General features: G+C 46.4%; 1 protein-coding gene across 6 annotated transcripts in view; it reads left to right on the top strand.

Annotated features, from left to right (window-relative positions):
- The window catches only part of RP1 (RP1 axonemal microtubule associated), a 439,962-nt gene continuing 424,165 nt past the window's right edge, over positions 1-15,797 (top strand). For 3 of the 6 annotated variants that reach the window (XM_070222217.1, XM_070222211.1, XM_023648599.2), the window contains exon 1: positions 12,148-12,281. The gene's annotated coding sequence lies outside the window, so the exon portion shown is untranslated. Of the gene's footprint in view, positions 133-12,102; positions 12,282-15,797 lie in introns of those variants that run through there. The other 3 variants (XM_023648600.2, XM_001498021.5, XM_070222226.1) reach the window with 2 other exon arrangements.

Raw genomic sequence — 15,797 nt, 5'->3', positions numbered from 1 at the left:
TGTGACTCCTGGCAGAGGGAGAGGCTCAACCTTCCCTCCTGCTGACTCCTGCCTGCCCTCTTGCCACCATCTGCCTGGAACTGAAGAGAGGCCAGAAGAAGAAATGCCCAGATGAGCTCAGGCAATCCACAGGTGAGAGAGATTTTTAAAAAAAGGATGGTTGTTAAAAGCCACTAAGTTTTGGGAAGCTTTGTTACAGAGCAACAGATTATGGAAACAAGCGTTATCCTTAAATAACTCTACTTTTAAGTGTAGAAATGTGGGCTGTGGTGAAAAAAATCAGGAAAAGAGCTTTGGGGCCTGTCAGAGATACAAATACAGTTTTCAAGTCAAGGCCAGAATGTAAAATTTGGACTCAGGTTGGATGACTCTGCGATATCACCAGATGCATAGACCCTTGTTTTCTCAAGCAGACTCAGATGAAGTGACCACAGGTACCAGCTAGTGATTGTTTTCCTAAAAATATTAAATTTGTCTCAAAATTTTACAGTCTTATTTTGGAAACAAATATATAAGGGATACATTGCTCCCACCTGTACCCAACAAGTCTACTTCTGAGGTACTTTAGAAGTCTGTCAGGAGGTAGGAATCCAGCCCATTTCTGGGCTGAGACATCCTGACTCGATGCCAGCATAAAGGCTACACCCCCTTTGTAGAACCCAGAATAAGAAATAAAAGGGTATTTTCTTCCCCACTGTGACGGTGACTACATCATTAAAGCTCCCAGAGTTGGCCTGATTAATTACAAGCAAACTTGTAAGTTACTTACACAATCAGCTAAGAGATGCTATCACAATGAAACGATTTCTTTTACTTATTCTTATCTCAGAAGATTGTTGTATGTTTAATTTGAATCACACTGCAAAAGACAACAGCTTGATCTTTAAATTTGTGCTGATGTCAGGAAAAGCACATACAAACTAAAGGAATTGAGAGAAAACGGAATGGGGTACTATGAACCAAAAGATATCGTCGGTGTGTAACATTTTTAAATGTCCTATTTCACTTTGTTTTTAATACTTAGAACTGTGCCTGTCACAAAATAGCTGTTCAACATTCCCTTCCTCCCCCAGTCCTCTTTGGTTTGTTTTGACAATACCGGACAAGGAGAGAAATCTTATATCCATTATTTCAGCACAGATTTATTCTTCCTGCTTACAAGGTGCTTCCTTCTGAGTCCAGAATATTCATCTGAAGAAAAGTGGTATTGCTGTCCCTCCGGGTCCCCATCTGGAGTAGGAAGAGAAGTGTTCCGCTCCTGTTCCTCCACGTGATGAGCCTGTGGCTGACAACATTTCTTCAGGTCTTCGGGCCTGGGATCCAGGGGCATCTCTTCCTTAATTTTTCACTATAGCACCCATCCCTACCTTCCTTTTAGTGAGAAAGTTGCCATGTGCTTTCTTCTGAATTATTAGGACGCTTTATGTGAATTGACAAGTCAGTTTGCACTGCCTCCCTTACACAAACACTGAACCCTCAGGACCGGCAATTCTCCAAGCTTTATTCCAGCTACTGGATGGTAAAAATTCTTAGTGAAGTATAAAATAGTATTTAAATAGTAAAATAGTGTTTCTTAGTGCAATATAAAATTTCTTAGCAAAGTATGCTGTAAGTGCTAAATAAGTTGTTGCTATGATAACAATGATTTTCTCAAATGTAAACTTTCTCTACAGCCTGGGTCCAAACAGTTTGGCTGAATAAAAGAAAATAAAATTTAAATTGCTGAAGACATTTTAGCTGTGAGGCTTTTGTTTCCACTTTAGTCAAAGTCTTAAACCCTTTGCCAAAGTCAAATTCATTACAAGTATTCCCCAAAGTGATGTTACTCAAAAACCTGATTTGTGAAGTTACACTCTGTGTGGAGATTGGGAAGAGCAGACGTAAACAGCAGCAGATGTGTGGTGGACCTGGTTTTTTCTAGGATCATGGCCAAGGCCCACTCGGCTGGCAGTCAGCGCCCTGCCATATACCTGATCTCTTGTTAGTCAAGGAAAAGAATTGTGGCAAGCTTGCAGCCAGCTGAGCAGTTTTCCGGTCTGTCTGATTCCTCTGGTTACGAGAAGAGCTCCCAGGGCAGGTGCTGTCTGCTTTCGCTTTGTATCTGCCCTGGCACCTCTTAAGTACTGGGAAAATTGACTGAGTAATTTGCTTGGTAGTTGGTATATCCCTCAGTTTTCCACTGGGGATTCCCGAAGGAATCGGGAGTTCCTGCTTTGTATCTCTTCTAGTCTAGACAATCACCAGTGGCTACAATCCCTCTCTCCGGAATAATGTGTCAGAACATAAAACTTAACAACACAAGAGAATAAACGATTGGAGCAAAGAGTAGAGAATGGCTGAATAACACCACAAGTGGCCGTGTTCCAAAAGAAGAAAAATCTGTATTTTGAGTCATAAGTTCCTCTAGCTCAGCAACTTAGATTTGTAAGTTTGGAGATGGCACTAATCTTTTTCTGAACTCCAGTCTGCTCATCTGTAAAAAGTAGGGATAATGATCCAAGCCCTGTCTCCAAATGAGCTTGTGCTTAAAGGACTCTTTCAGGGCCACAGAAAATGCTGTCTCCTGTGCCCCTCTTCTCTACCTTTTGAATCTCTGTCCATCCCAGCAGACGTGGGGGATGTGATTTTGTTAGTCCCTTGCTGAAGAGAAGACAGCAGTAACTGACTTTCCCTGGTGCTTTGATGAGTGGACTGAGAATTTTATAGCCATTGAGATTGATCATATCTGCTGGAAACAAAGATCATCCCTGTTTTACTCTGACCTTTGGACAGCTCAGCTTCTTTGACTAGAAAATTAGAATAGAAATAATTGTCACTTGAAGAACTTCATATAGAATGCCTCAATTCCTATGAACTCCCATTTTGCACGCAAATCTCAAAGCCTTTAAAAGAGACGGTTAATTGGGACACGTTGAATGCACCATCAAGTCTTCCAACACTCACCTTTCAGGCCAGCCCTTCCACCAATCATAGTTTCTCAAGTCCTCAATCATATTTCCATGTCACTTATGTTTTTAGGACTGAACAGAGTTGGAATTCTTGAGGCCGAATAAACAGAGTGGAATGAAGGAGGACAGCAAATTAAGAAATCAATTCCAGCTTCCAGTAGTTTCAAGTAATGTTGAAACTTGACAGTTGGTTTTTTGAATTATTCAGTCCTCAGCAGTTACTTCTTTCTCCTGGTAATGGTGGATGGGATGAAGAGAAAAAAATTGACAGTGGCAAAATGAAGGAACAATTTTATAGTTGTTTCCTATATAGTGGACTCTTATGCTTATTTTAATAAATCTATCTGGACATTTGAAAACAATAGTAGGGGTTGCAAGTGCAAACACACACCAAAAATATTAAACTGAAAAGGGCTTTAGTGAGGTTACAGAAGGGAGAAATAAGAAAGTAAAAATTCAAGTTTGTAGTTTCAGTAAAGAGATTGTGGGTAAGGAAAACATACAGTGTTTGTTTATTCGTTTAACAATTATAAAAAATTTTAAATGATCTAGATGCTTACAAAAAAAGCAACATTACAGGTGAGCTTGTGATATAAACTAAGAGTTGTAGGAAGATTCCATCCCCCTCAGCCTCAGTTCCACGTGTCAGTCAGTCCTTTTTGTTTTGGTTCTATTGGGCGTTATCTACATTAGTAACTGTCCTTCTGGTGGTTAATTAATTAATACGCCCGCGCTGCTAATTCTGTTTATCAGTTTTGGACACTGACTTCCTGCTATAATAGCTAAGCACTTCCTCCACTCCTCTATCCGCCGAAAGTAGTTATATCCTTATTCTCATTTTTTCTATTGATTACCATTGCCTTTTAGAGTACTAGGATTACACACCCTTTTTCTTGTTCCATCACAAAGGCGCAAAATCTTTACTCCCCGCTGGGAAACGTAAAAATATTGGTGCTCCCAGACTTCCCGGCGGTCTTGGGTGCCGCACTCTCTTCTGCGAAGGTGGATTTTTTTAAAGAATTTTTCGGGAGGTGGGGAGCAAAAGGAATATTGATGCACGCGTTATATGGAAAGGTAATCCAGTTTTATAGTATTTAAATCAATCCTAGACAATCGCGGCTGCTTACCTCCATCGCTGTGACTTTAAATTGACTCACTTCTGAGACCCACCAGGAAGCAGAAGTGGCCTCCCTAAAGCTTTACCCAGACAAATAATAAAATCATGTAAAGGGGCAACACTAAGCTCGGTGGTCAGCTTCCACTCCCACTCCCCTCCTGCCAGTGCCCTTCCAAGCCTGGGGGAGGCTGCGGCGATCCCCTCCCGCGCGCCTCCGAGCAGCAGAGGTGCTGCAAGCCCAGCGCGCCGCGCTCGCCTCGCCAGGAATCGGCACTCCGGCTCCATTAATTCAGAGGAACATTTTGACAGGACTCTGCGATGACTTTAACTTACAAAGTGAAAGATCATAGGTTTGGTGTAAAGAAAAGAGCCCCGGAGTGTAAGGCAAGGAGAGCACGGCCACTCCGGTACCGAGGAGAGGAGGAAGACCGCGACGTCGTGCGCCTGCTCAGAGGCGTTTGGAGTCCCGGTGCCGGCTCAGCGCGGGTATACAGGCCTGAAACGAATCGGACTCGTGGGTTAGAATAGGGCTGTTCAGGAGCCTGCCTGCCGCGCCAAGACTTCAGAAGGTCCAAACGTGACATCCGGGACTGACTTTCCTCGGAGGAGGGGAGGGGATTGATGTCGGCGCGTTATTTTCTGTTGAGGGGAAAATTAAGCACAACGACCCTCGGCTGTGCTTTAGTGAGCGAGCGGCTGCGCGTCGCGGTGCTTGGCGCCCGAGTTCTTGGCCGCACCAGTGGAGCTGGGCGGCTGGAGCAGGGGTTCTCTCTGGGCCACGTCGGTGCAGAAAAGGCCCGGCGGCCCCAGGGTGTCCCCCGGGGCCGGCGAGGACGCGCGCTGCGCCGGTGGCTGGGACTGGCCCCTGAGACTGGAGCAGCCGCGCGGCCTCGGCCGCCCTGGCTCCCCGCCCCCTCCGCCTCCCCCTCCGCCTCCCCCTCCCCCACCCCACCCCCATCCCCGTCCCCATCCCCGTCCCGGCGTCGGGGGAGGCGGCGTGTCCGGCGGAGGGTTGTGGGGCGCGGGGCAGGGCTGGAGCGCCATGAGCAGCCCGGATGCGGGATACGCCAGTGACGACCAGAGCCAGACCCGGAGCGCGCTGCCCGCGGTGATGGCCGGGCTGGGCCCTTGCCCCCGGGCCCAGTCGCTGAGGCCCCTCGGGGACATGAAGGTGAAGGGCGAGGCGGCGGCGAGCAGCGGGCGACTTCAAGGTGTGGCTAAGGCCGAGCACCAGCGGCTGGCGCGGGGACCCCTGTCCCGCAGGACGCGGAGCTGCGCCCGCCGCCTGGGGAGCGGAGCGCAGCGGGGAGAGGCGCTGAGAACCGAGGACAAGGGAGGAGTGGGCTTCTGCAGTGGAGGACGCCGGGCTCCGGGAAAATCCGCCGTGGCGGGTCAATGGCTCTACCTCTGAGAACTCGCTGGCATAGTGAGTTTTACCTCTGGGAGAAACAATTGACTGGCAGGTGCAGAATCGTCTTGTGGGCGGGAGGTAAAATTAAAAAGGATCAGGGCCAAATTGTTAACCATCTCCAAGTGTAAATGATAAAGAACACGAAATTTTGCTGTCTTGGAAAAGGTTTTGAAGGTGTCCTCTAATCAGGCAAAGCTCTCTAAAAAAGAAAACTCGAATGCTCTTTTTCCAAGTTTTAAAAAAGAGCTTCATTTCTCAAGCAAGAAATTGAGACACTCAATACAGATAAAACTGCCTGTCATTAATGGAACTGGAAATGCATTCAACAGCACCTTTCAGAAACATGTGCAAAGCTTTAGAATTTCAAGCGAGATAGGTTGCAGTTTTGAGCTCTTTTTTTGATGCTGAAGTTTGTTAGAAAAGCCGAGGCTGTGGCCTTTAGTTGCGAAGAGTTCGAGCTCATTTTGCTTTCAGTTTTTTTAAGTTGAGGGAGAGCTGTTTTTTTTTAAAGAAGGAATAAAATGGCCAGACTATATTCGTCTTTCCAATGTCATTTTTCTTCGTAAATAGCTTTATTTAAAATATTTAAATTCCTGTTTTTCCCCCATAAAACTGTAAGCAGCACACCAAGGGAAAACTAAGTTATTCTTGCCCCAGTCCGAACTTAGGAGCTAATGACTGCTTTCCTGTTTTCCCTAGCACACTTTCTCTGCATCTACACTTATATAAATATGTAGGATTTTTCTCTCTCTTCTTTCCCCCGCATTAATGGGATTCGTTTTCCCTACTATTCTGCAGCTTGCCTTTTCAGTTAACGGTACATATCTGGCGATCCTCTATTCCTAGAAGCTGAACCTCTACCTGGTTAGGGGTCCTCTCCTCTCTTCCATTTGTTCTGTCTCTGGTCCAATATAAGTTTGTATCCTGACTTAATCCTTTTTTTGTGTACATGAACGGAGAGTACCTGCACTTAAGATACAGGGGACTCAGTGGGCGGGCACATTTCACCCTAAAAGAAAAGGGGCAGAAGCTTCATGCACTCAGTGCGATCTTTTACAGGACCAGTTCCTTCTGTGTCGGATCTCAGGGGTGCCGGCAGCCAAGCGGTGGATAGGAAACTCCGCTGGCAGTACTCGTTCCTGGAGATTGTCCCTCTGTTAGCAGCCTTTTCAGGGCAGGTGTTGGCCTGTCAGGCTGCCGCGTTGGCACTTCCAGGCTGAGACGGCGTCCCAAGGAGCTGATTCGGTCGAGGTGGTGAAGTCTGCCCTAATAATTATTGGCTGATGGGGTGCCTAGTGTTCCTTTTGTGGCACAATGGTTAATATTAACCTCCACTATTGGATTGTCTTGGTTTAGATGATAAAGTGGGGTGCCAATTTGCGGGCTGCCCGCCGGCTTATTAGATGTCCTTACTCTGCGAGTTGGGAAGCGACTCGGTGCCGAACAAGGCGGGCACGCGCGGAGGACTGGCCTTCCTGGGGGAGGTGGCGCTGCGCTGGGGCCCTGTAGGACCAGCCGGGAGAGCAGGACAGGCCCCCGCCGCCTTAGGCGGCCTCGTGACCATGGACGACCAGGGCTGGCCCTGCCCGGAGCAGGGCTTCCCAGCCGGCCCGCCGATGCCGCCCCTGTACATGGGCGGCCCCTACCGCGACTACCAGCGCCTGGGCGCACCCCCGCTCGACGGCTACACCCGACACGTCCCCCCTGGACGGTGTACACCCAATCTGATCTTCTTCGCCGCGCCGCTGCCGGGGACTGGCCGGCGGCAAGCCCCTATACCCCTCGGACTACACGGAACCTCCGGAACCACTCGCTAGCCCTGTGCACCCCAACCTGGCCCGAGCCCGCGGGCCCCGCAATCCGGGCCTCCTAGCGCCCCCAGCGCCCCGCACGTGTACTACCGCGGGCTAACGGGCGGCGGGGGCGGGAGCGGCTTCCAGGTGCAGTAGCAGCAGCACCTGCTGGGCGGGCATCCGTCGCCTGTCCCGAGGCGCTGCCCCGCTGGGATGGCGCGGACCGAGCCAGCCCGCCGAGCTTCTCTGGGCCCACTCAGCTGGGAGTGCTGGCTTGAACCCTTCTGCTCTGTCCTCTTGAGTTCCGTTGCCAGTATACTGTGTATTACTACAACGTCACGGTATTTGAAACTTTCCAGTCTTTCTTAGAACGAACATTCCAGTAAGAACAGCATTTAACATTGTTAACATCTGAAAGGTGGCAATGCAAAAATGTGCTTTGCTTAGATATATGTAAAGTCCATCTTTTTCCATTTTCTGTATGTGCACGTTATTTTTAAGTTAGATTATTTTTATAAAGTGGAAAATTAATGGACCATGGTAGAAAGCACTTTTTTCTGCAAAAATTATTTCGTTCCAGCTAGTTTTAAACATTTAGCTAAGATTTATTGTGTATTGTCTACATTTCAAATCACTATTTCTCGAGTTCTTGGTTATTGACATTTTTGTAAATTTGGAAATAAAGCTTGTAAAAAAAAATCTGTGCATATGGAGATTTTATATTCTGTGAAATTAAGTGAGTTGTGTCTGTGTCAGTCAGGGTTTCCCAGGAAACAGATGGCATACTTAAAATGGGTGAATGAAGAAACATCAAGGGACAAACAGACTGTTTATCTGAGGGAACCTGTGGAGGGACTGGAAGCATCCTAAGTTGGGCAATAGCTCAGAGCATCATCCATTAGCGACCACTGGGAAAGGGGAGAGGCGTTTCCTGGAACCCAAGGTAATGATAACTTTAGGGGTCCAGCCAGCCAGAGCTTGTGGCCTTGGGAAGAGGAATGAAGCTATGGCCAAGTGTCGCCCAGGAGGATGGGCCTAGAAAATAGATCCTGGAAAAAAATCCTGTTGCTCTCCTGACTTCCTGACAGTGCCTCTCATTGGCCAAAGCTAACCACAAAACTAGAGGACAAGGAGTCTGTGGATGCTGCCACATGAAGGAGGGTGGAGAGTGCATCTATTGGGGTAGAAAAAGTCCAGGCTTTTCTTTTAACAGCTCCGCAGAAGGGAGTTCAGCACAGCACTTAAAATTAATTGAGTAAAATTGACTACCATACTATGTGTGTGAAACGTAACAGATGATAGGAAGGAAGCTTAGGTGCTGCTCTTCTCAACCTCAGAGATTTTATCAAGAGAGGAGAGCCTGGAGGCCACCAGTAGAGCGTGGGCATGAAGCTGTGGTGGTGGGACATAGAGCAGGGACACAGAGAACCTGGACTCCAGGTGACAGTATCTGAGTCCGTGAATCAAGGCTCCCAGCAGGGGAGGCATGCCTCTGAACTCCAGTTATGTGAGCAAATGCAAGTCATTTACTGTTTAAACCCCTTTGAGGTGGTTTTCTAAACACAGGGATTGATAAGAGAGAACTAGGGATAGAGCAGATTGTAGACATGACTGCTAATTCCTTTGGTATCAGAGGGAAATACCAAATGTGGGGTATCCTTGGACCAGCAGCCTTTGCATTGCTTGCGAAATTGTTAGAAACACTGAATCTCAGGCCGCTTGAGCATCAAATTCTGGTCTGGAACAGTGCTTCTCAAACTTGAATGTGCATGTGAGTCATCTGGGGATCCTCCTAAAATGCAAATTCTGATTGAGCAGGGCCAAGATTCTGCATTTCTATCAAATTCCCAGTTGAGGCTGATGGGCCACACTTTGAGTGCCAGACCCTAGATCCCTTATCCACACTGAATTCTTAGGGACTGTTCTTGACCTAAAACATGCCAAGTTCAGAAACAAACACCACAGAGTCATTTCAGAACTACTAGGCTAGAAGGTTTGGGGTCATTTTTGCCTGCTGGCCATGTCTGCCCTGCTTTCCCCCACCCTCACCCCCCACAGCCTGCCCTCTTAAGTCACTGGTTATCTTCCTTTTCTTCAAAGTCCTATAAATGCTCAAGTTAGAACCACAGGTGTGATAGCACTGGGAAATTATGGTGCCTGCTGAGAGGAAGAACCAGGGAGATGAACAGCAAGTATCTGGACCTCCAAAGCCGAGAACCTGATGGCCTTGAGCTGCCACAGGCCCAGTGTTGGTGCCAGGGAGAAGCCCATGGCCCCTACCCTCCACCCACTGGGCATTTTCACTGACCTGACCTCTCCCCAAGGTTTGGCCTGCAGTCAGGGCGGTTCAAATTTTAAAAGCTCTTGAGGTGATTCTAATTGCAGCCATTAAATAGATGAACATATTAATATTACAGAGCTACCTAAGAAGTCAGTTATTTATGTATTTATTTCATCAAATAGTTATCGAGCATCTATTATATGCCAGACACTATATGGTTTCCAAAGATAAACAAGGCTCATTCCCCGTTCTCAAGGAGCTTGTGGTTGAACAGGATGGAAAGTCATGTAGATAAATAATCTTATTGTGTGATTAGGGCAATAAAGTAAAGCACAAAAGTTATTGTTCTGGCAGAAAGCAGAGCGATGGATTCCGTGTGAAGAGGGGTGGGACAAAAATAATAATAGCTGACATTTATTGACCAATTCATTATGGATCGAGAAGGCCCCGGGGAAATGTTGATGCTTACCTGAGTCTTTGAAGGAGGAGAGAGCCAAGTTGGGAAGGTGTGGGGGATATGGGGGTGAGAGGGTGAGGAAACTGAGGGAAGTCACTTATGTTTCCTTTGTAAAATCAGAGTGGAGTCAGGACCAGAGAGGGGATCGTGGGTGGTGGGTGGTGGGTGGTGGTAGGGGTGGGGGCTAGGCAGGGGTGGAGCAGGGGACTTGAGAAGACTAGCTCCAGGCAGGAAGCCCAGAAGAAACTGGATTTCATAGATCGCTTTCCATCTTCAGGGTTGCAAGCTCAGCAGCTCCAGTGTAGAAACAGAGAGATGGCACTGCAGGATTTGTTCAAAGCCAGGCTTTTAGGAGCAGTGGGGAAGACAGACAGGAGGGCCAGGGAGTTGTTGGTGTGATTTTGGTTTGAGAATTTAATGGAGATGGGTATGGAGGTAATGAGGTCTGGAGAGAGCTGTTAGGCTTGGAAAAAAGGGAGGGAGAAAGCGAATGAAAGGACAATGCATCAAAGGGGGATTGCAGAGATGAAGTGGGATGTGCAGGGCATGGCCAAGGCGGGGCTGCTGAAGGGCGTGAAGGTGAAGGTCGCTAGCGTTGTGCAGCTAGAGGCCATGTGCATACAGAAAGCCCCACTGTGGGAGGAGCGGGGGGGAAGACGGTAATCCTCCCTGTGCATATTTCCTGAGACACCCGACCAAGTGGGAGCAGATTCAATCAAGTCATTTAGGATGAAAGGAGGGGCAGGTAGAAGAGAAAGCAAGAGAGCTCCCATTGAAATGCAAAGTAGAGCACTGGGGAAACAGGACAATCCACTCAGAGAGGAAAACATTCAGGAAGAAGTGGCAGAAATGCTTAGTGATGAAAGGAAGTTTTACACATCCTTCTGCAAACCTGGACATGGATTTTTTTTAGCTCAGGGGTAGAAGATCTAGAATTCAGAAATTTTGCTGCCTGCAAGAGAAGCTCAAGGCCAAGTAAGAGAGTCTCTCTTATCAACTTTGTAACCAATGGTAGGGTTTACAGATAAGGGTTATTAGCAATGTCCTGCTTCTGAGAACTTCCTGTTTGAATTAATTGTTCTTGATCGCTAGGTGCTAAACTTTAAAAATCATTATTAAAAAACATTTTTTCCTTAAAGCAGCTCAATATTGATACCTTGAGGCAAAGCCCCATTCACCTGACGTGAGTTAGGGTCCTGTTCCACCTGGAAGGGTGCCTGACTCCCACAGTTGACCTTTTCCCCTCCCCTAGATCTAGAGAGCTCCTTTTATCCTGAGAGTGAGCAATACTGACCAGGCTCCTTATCAGGCTCAAGGACAACACCCTATGTCAAGAGGACACTATCTGACCCGAGGTAGAGCCGGAACTCCACAGGGTGACTGGCTTCCTCAGAATTTCCCACGAGGGGAGGAAAGCTGCTCCTGGACCTGGAAATGTGGGTGCTGGAGTCCTTCCGGGATCCTCCTTCTCCAGAGAAGTCTAATATCTCCCAAAGTATAACTCTAGAGACCTTGCAAGGTGCGCCCCCTACGGAGAGTGACAGAGCCACCTAAAGACCTTCAAAGACGGAAGCCATGTTTCATAAAGCCATGGACCCCGAGCATCCCCAAACCCTGCCGCGGGCGCCAGTGTGAAGGCAGGAGTACTCACTTAGGAGTTCATGACAGACCGCTGAGATGGCCCTGTTTGCAGCGGAAGGGAGGCCTTCCTCTTCCCAAGTGGGCCCTACATCCTGTTCCACTAACCGCTCAGGAGAATCAAGAAAGGAGAAGATGGAGTTCTCGGCTTTTCCCCGGCCGTCCTCTAGGCTGTATCACTGGGTGGGTTGCCCACCAATGGCCCCTAAGATTATTGAGGGGCACATGGACTCTTTTCCCTGGGAGGGAGACTCCTGGTCCGGCTATATATAGTGAGGTCCCGCACACCCTCTCTCATTACTCATTTAGTTTGGCCCGGGTTTAAAGCATGAACAATCTCTTCCAGGCACTCCCTGTTTTCACTTCCCTCTGACCAGAGGGCCTCTCCGTCTGACCCGTGGGGGTCAACATCCTTTCTAGCTGATCCGCCCCACTTCCTCCCTCAGGCTGAGCTCCAGGCTGTTTTTCAGCTTCAGGGGTTCCTGGAGAAGTATTTCCTCTGCCCCCCTCCATTATCACATCAAACATACTGAAATCAGGGTCTTGGGTTATTGGAGATTTGAAAGCAGAAAGATCAGTGTGAACCGTGGGAAGAAACCTTACTGGAGAGGCGGACTTGAAAATCCATCTATGAAGGTGCGCAAAGGGGGGCGCCAAATGTAGAGAGCCAGACTGGATCTCTCTGTGTCCTGGGTGCGGTGGAGAGCCCAGCCCGAGGGGTTTTGGAGGGGTTTCTGAGAGGCTCCGAGGAGAGGGAGTTAAGCAAGCAGCATGCTGTGGTGAGCAGGCTGTGGGCCTCACAGGCAGAAAGACCTGAGTTCACATTCCAGAGAGATCACTAGCAGGCTCTGGGATCTTGGGTCGTCCATTACCCAACCATTCAGAACGTCTGTTTTCTCGTCTGTAATGTGTGGGTAATAATAACTACCTGCAGAGTCATTGCAAGGATTAAAAATATTTGTACAGTGCCCAGCTGAGTGATGGTGTTGGGGGGAATCTCTGTTCCTTGGACCTGTATTCCACAGGTTGGTGTGGGAGGCAGAGCCCCTGCTCCACCAACCCCGTTCTGTTCTGACACTGCAGTCTGGGCTGGTAGAGTATGCGGGTTACTGAGCAGTCTTAATTCACCGGGACATAAACAGAATGGTCTTGTGTTTCTGAGTGTGGCTTTAACTATGCTGTCTTAAATCTCTCTGTGTTGCTCTTTAATGAACCCTTGGGAAGAGTTTATTACGTTCTAGTTACTTTCGGTTGTTAAAATCTAACTCATTTTATTTATTTTGAAAACTAAGAATGTAAAAAGTCAAGTCACTGTAAAGCCTCAATCTTAGTTTAAATCTTACCGCTTCCATTCTCCTCCCTGAAGGCTTAAGCAGGGCCCCTGTTCACTGGTCCAGGAGGAGGAGGCCACCGCTTTTCTGACAGCTCTCCCCTCTCCCCTGCCTCCTTAAGGCCAGCTTGCTGTGTGCTTGGCGGTCGGAGGTGTGGAGCAAGGGGAGGGAAAGGGACAAATGGCTTTTGACTTACCTGGCCACTGTTGTAGTTCTATCTCAGGGCCACCTCTGGAAATCATTTACTGGCTTAAAAGCCCCTATGTGATAGGGTCTGACTCTCTTGTGGGCCACATGTGGGTGCCTAAGAGGGTGCTGTGGGGCCGCCACACTGCCTCCTTCCCTGAGTGGGAGAAGGATTGTGGTTCTCCTCTCAACAACCCCCCCACCCCCTCCCTGGACACCCTCACCCCTCTCTGGGCAGTAAATTCGCTGTGGCTGTGCTGAGGTGCCCGTGCCTGGAAGGCAGCTTTCTTTGCGGTGCATCAGCAAGATGGCTGAGGCCTGGCTGCTTTGTGTGGTGTCCACTTGGCCCCAGGGAAATTCATGCATCCACAGAGGTAGTGAGATTACCCTGGACTGTCCCCTGCTGCCCCCTCTCCCAGCCCTGCCACTTCCCCTCAAATTCTCTCTCTCTGTTTAGGTAAGATCATCAAGTCTGATTCTAAGCCAGATCTCAAACTAGGGACCAGAATTCAACTCTCTTTTATTGTGTCCCTTGTAACCTCTGTCTTCCTTTTTAAAATGTATTTCACTTAAAATTATTTATTATCTAATATGTAAGACATTCAAAATTGCCTAATATAATAGCTTACATCAGATAACAGACACTTGTTCACCACCATGCATCATAAGAAACAAAACAAGACAAGTCGGTGCTTTTTGAATCTGTACTTGCATAACACTGGACATCACTTTGCTCAGTTCAAAAACAATTGGAATTCAAATTGGAATTATAGTACATTTGTATGTTACTCTTGGGAAGATTTATATTTTTGTGATATACTTCCATCCATATTGCCCAAATTGATCTACAGATTCAATGTAATCGCTATCAGAATTCCAACTTTCTTGCAGAAATGGACAACTTGCTCTTAAAATTCATATAGAAGTGCAAAGGTTCTCAAATAGCCAATGCAATCTTGAAAAAGAAAAACAAAGTTGGATGAAGTACATTTTCTGACTTCAAAACTTACTACAAGGCTACAGTCTGGCACTGGTATAAGGATAGACCTATGGATCAATGGAATAGAATTGGAAGTCTAGAGACAAACCCCTACATCTATTGTCAGTTGATTTTTGACAAGAGTGCCAAGACTACTCAATGAGGAAAGAATAGTCTCTTCAGTACATGGTGCCAGGACAGGAGGTTATCTACATGCAAAAGAATGAAGTTGGCCCTTACACCATTGTTTCAAAATGGACTAAAAGTATAAAACTTTTAAAAGGAAATATAGGTGTAAGTCTGTACGACCTTAGAATAGGTAATAGTTTCTTAGATATGACATGAAAAGCACAGCAACAAAGAAAAAATAGATAAATTGGCCTTTATCAAAATTAAAAACTTTTGCTCATCAAAACACACCACCCAGAAAGTGAAAAGAGAATCTGGGACAAAATATTTGCAAATCATATATCTGATAAGGGTCTACCATAAAAAATATATAAAGGACTCTTAAAACTCAGTAATAAAAAGACAACCCAGTTTAAAAATGGGCCAAGCATTTGGAGAGACATATTTGAATATCTGAATAGACTTTTTTTTTTGTATTGCCTTTGTCTGGTTTTGGTATCAGAGTAATACTTGTTTCATGAAATGAATTGGGAAGCCTTCTCTCCTCTTCTATTTTCTGGAAGACGTGTAAAATTGCTGTTAATTCTCTTTAATTATTTGGGAGAATTTTCTAGGGAAACCATCGGTGCTTGGAAATTTCTTTTTGGGGGGAAGTTTTTAATTATAAGTTCAATTTCTTCAACAGTTATAGGGCTATTCAAATCATCTGTTTCATATGGGGTGACAGTATGTTTTTTGAGAAAGTGATCCGTTTAATTTAAATTGTCAAATTTATATGTAAAAAGTTGTTCCTAGTATTCCCTTATTATCCTTTTGATATCTGCAGGGTCTGTAGTGATATCTCATTTTTTTTTTTTCCCCAAAGATTGGCACCTAGGCTAACAACTGTTGCCAATCTTCTTTTTTTTTCTTTTTAAGGATTGGCACCTGGGCTAACAACTGTTGCCAATCTTTTTTTTTTTTTTCTGCTTTATCTCCCCAAATCCCCCCTGTACACAGTTGTATATCTTAGTTGCAGGTCCTTCTAGTTGTGGGATGTGGGACACTGCCTCAACGTGGCCTGACGAGTGGTGCCATGTCCACGCCCAGGATCTGAACCCTGGGCCACCGCAGTGGAGCTCGAGAACTTAACCAGTTGGCCACGGAGCCGGCCCCTGATATCTCATTTTTGATATTGCTAATTTGTGTCTTGTTTCTTTCTTTGTCAGTCTTGCTACAAGCTTGTTAATTTTATTGATCTTTCAAAGAACCAGGGCTTTGCTTCATTGATTTTCTTTATTGTTTTTCTGGCTTCAATTTCATTGATTTCTTGTTTTTTCCCTGTCAGTAAGGTATTATTTTTCTCTGCTTTCAAGAGTTTTTCTTTGTCTTAGTTCTTTTTTTAATTACAATGTGTCTTGGCTTGAATTTCTTTGAGTTTATCCTGTTTTGGATTTGCCCAGCTTTTTTAATCTGTAGATTTATGTTCTTGACAAATTCGGGAAGTTTCAGTTACTATTTCTTCAAGTTATTTTTCAGCCCTGTTTT

This window comes from Equus caballus, chromosome 9, assembly GCF_041296265.1.
Source record: "Equus caballus isolate H_3958 breed thoroughbred chromosome 9, TB-T2T, whole genome shotgun sequence".
NCBI classification, from domain to species: domain Eukaryota; kingdom Metazoa; phylum Chordata; class Mammalia; order Perissodactyla; family Equidae; genus Equus; species Equus caballus.
This window is presented reverse-complemented; position numbering and strand designations above follow the sequence as displayed.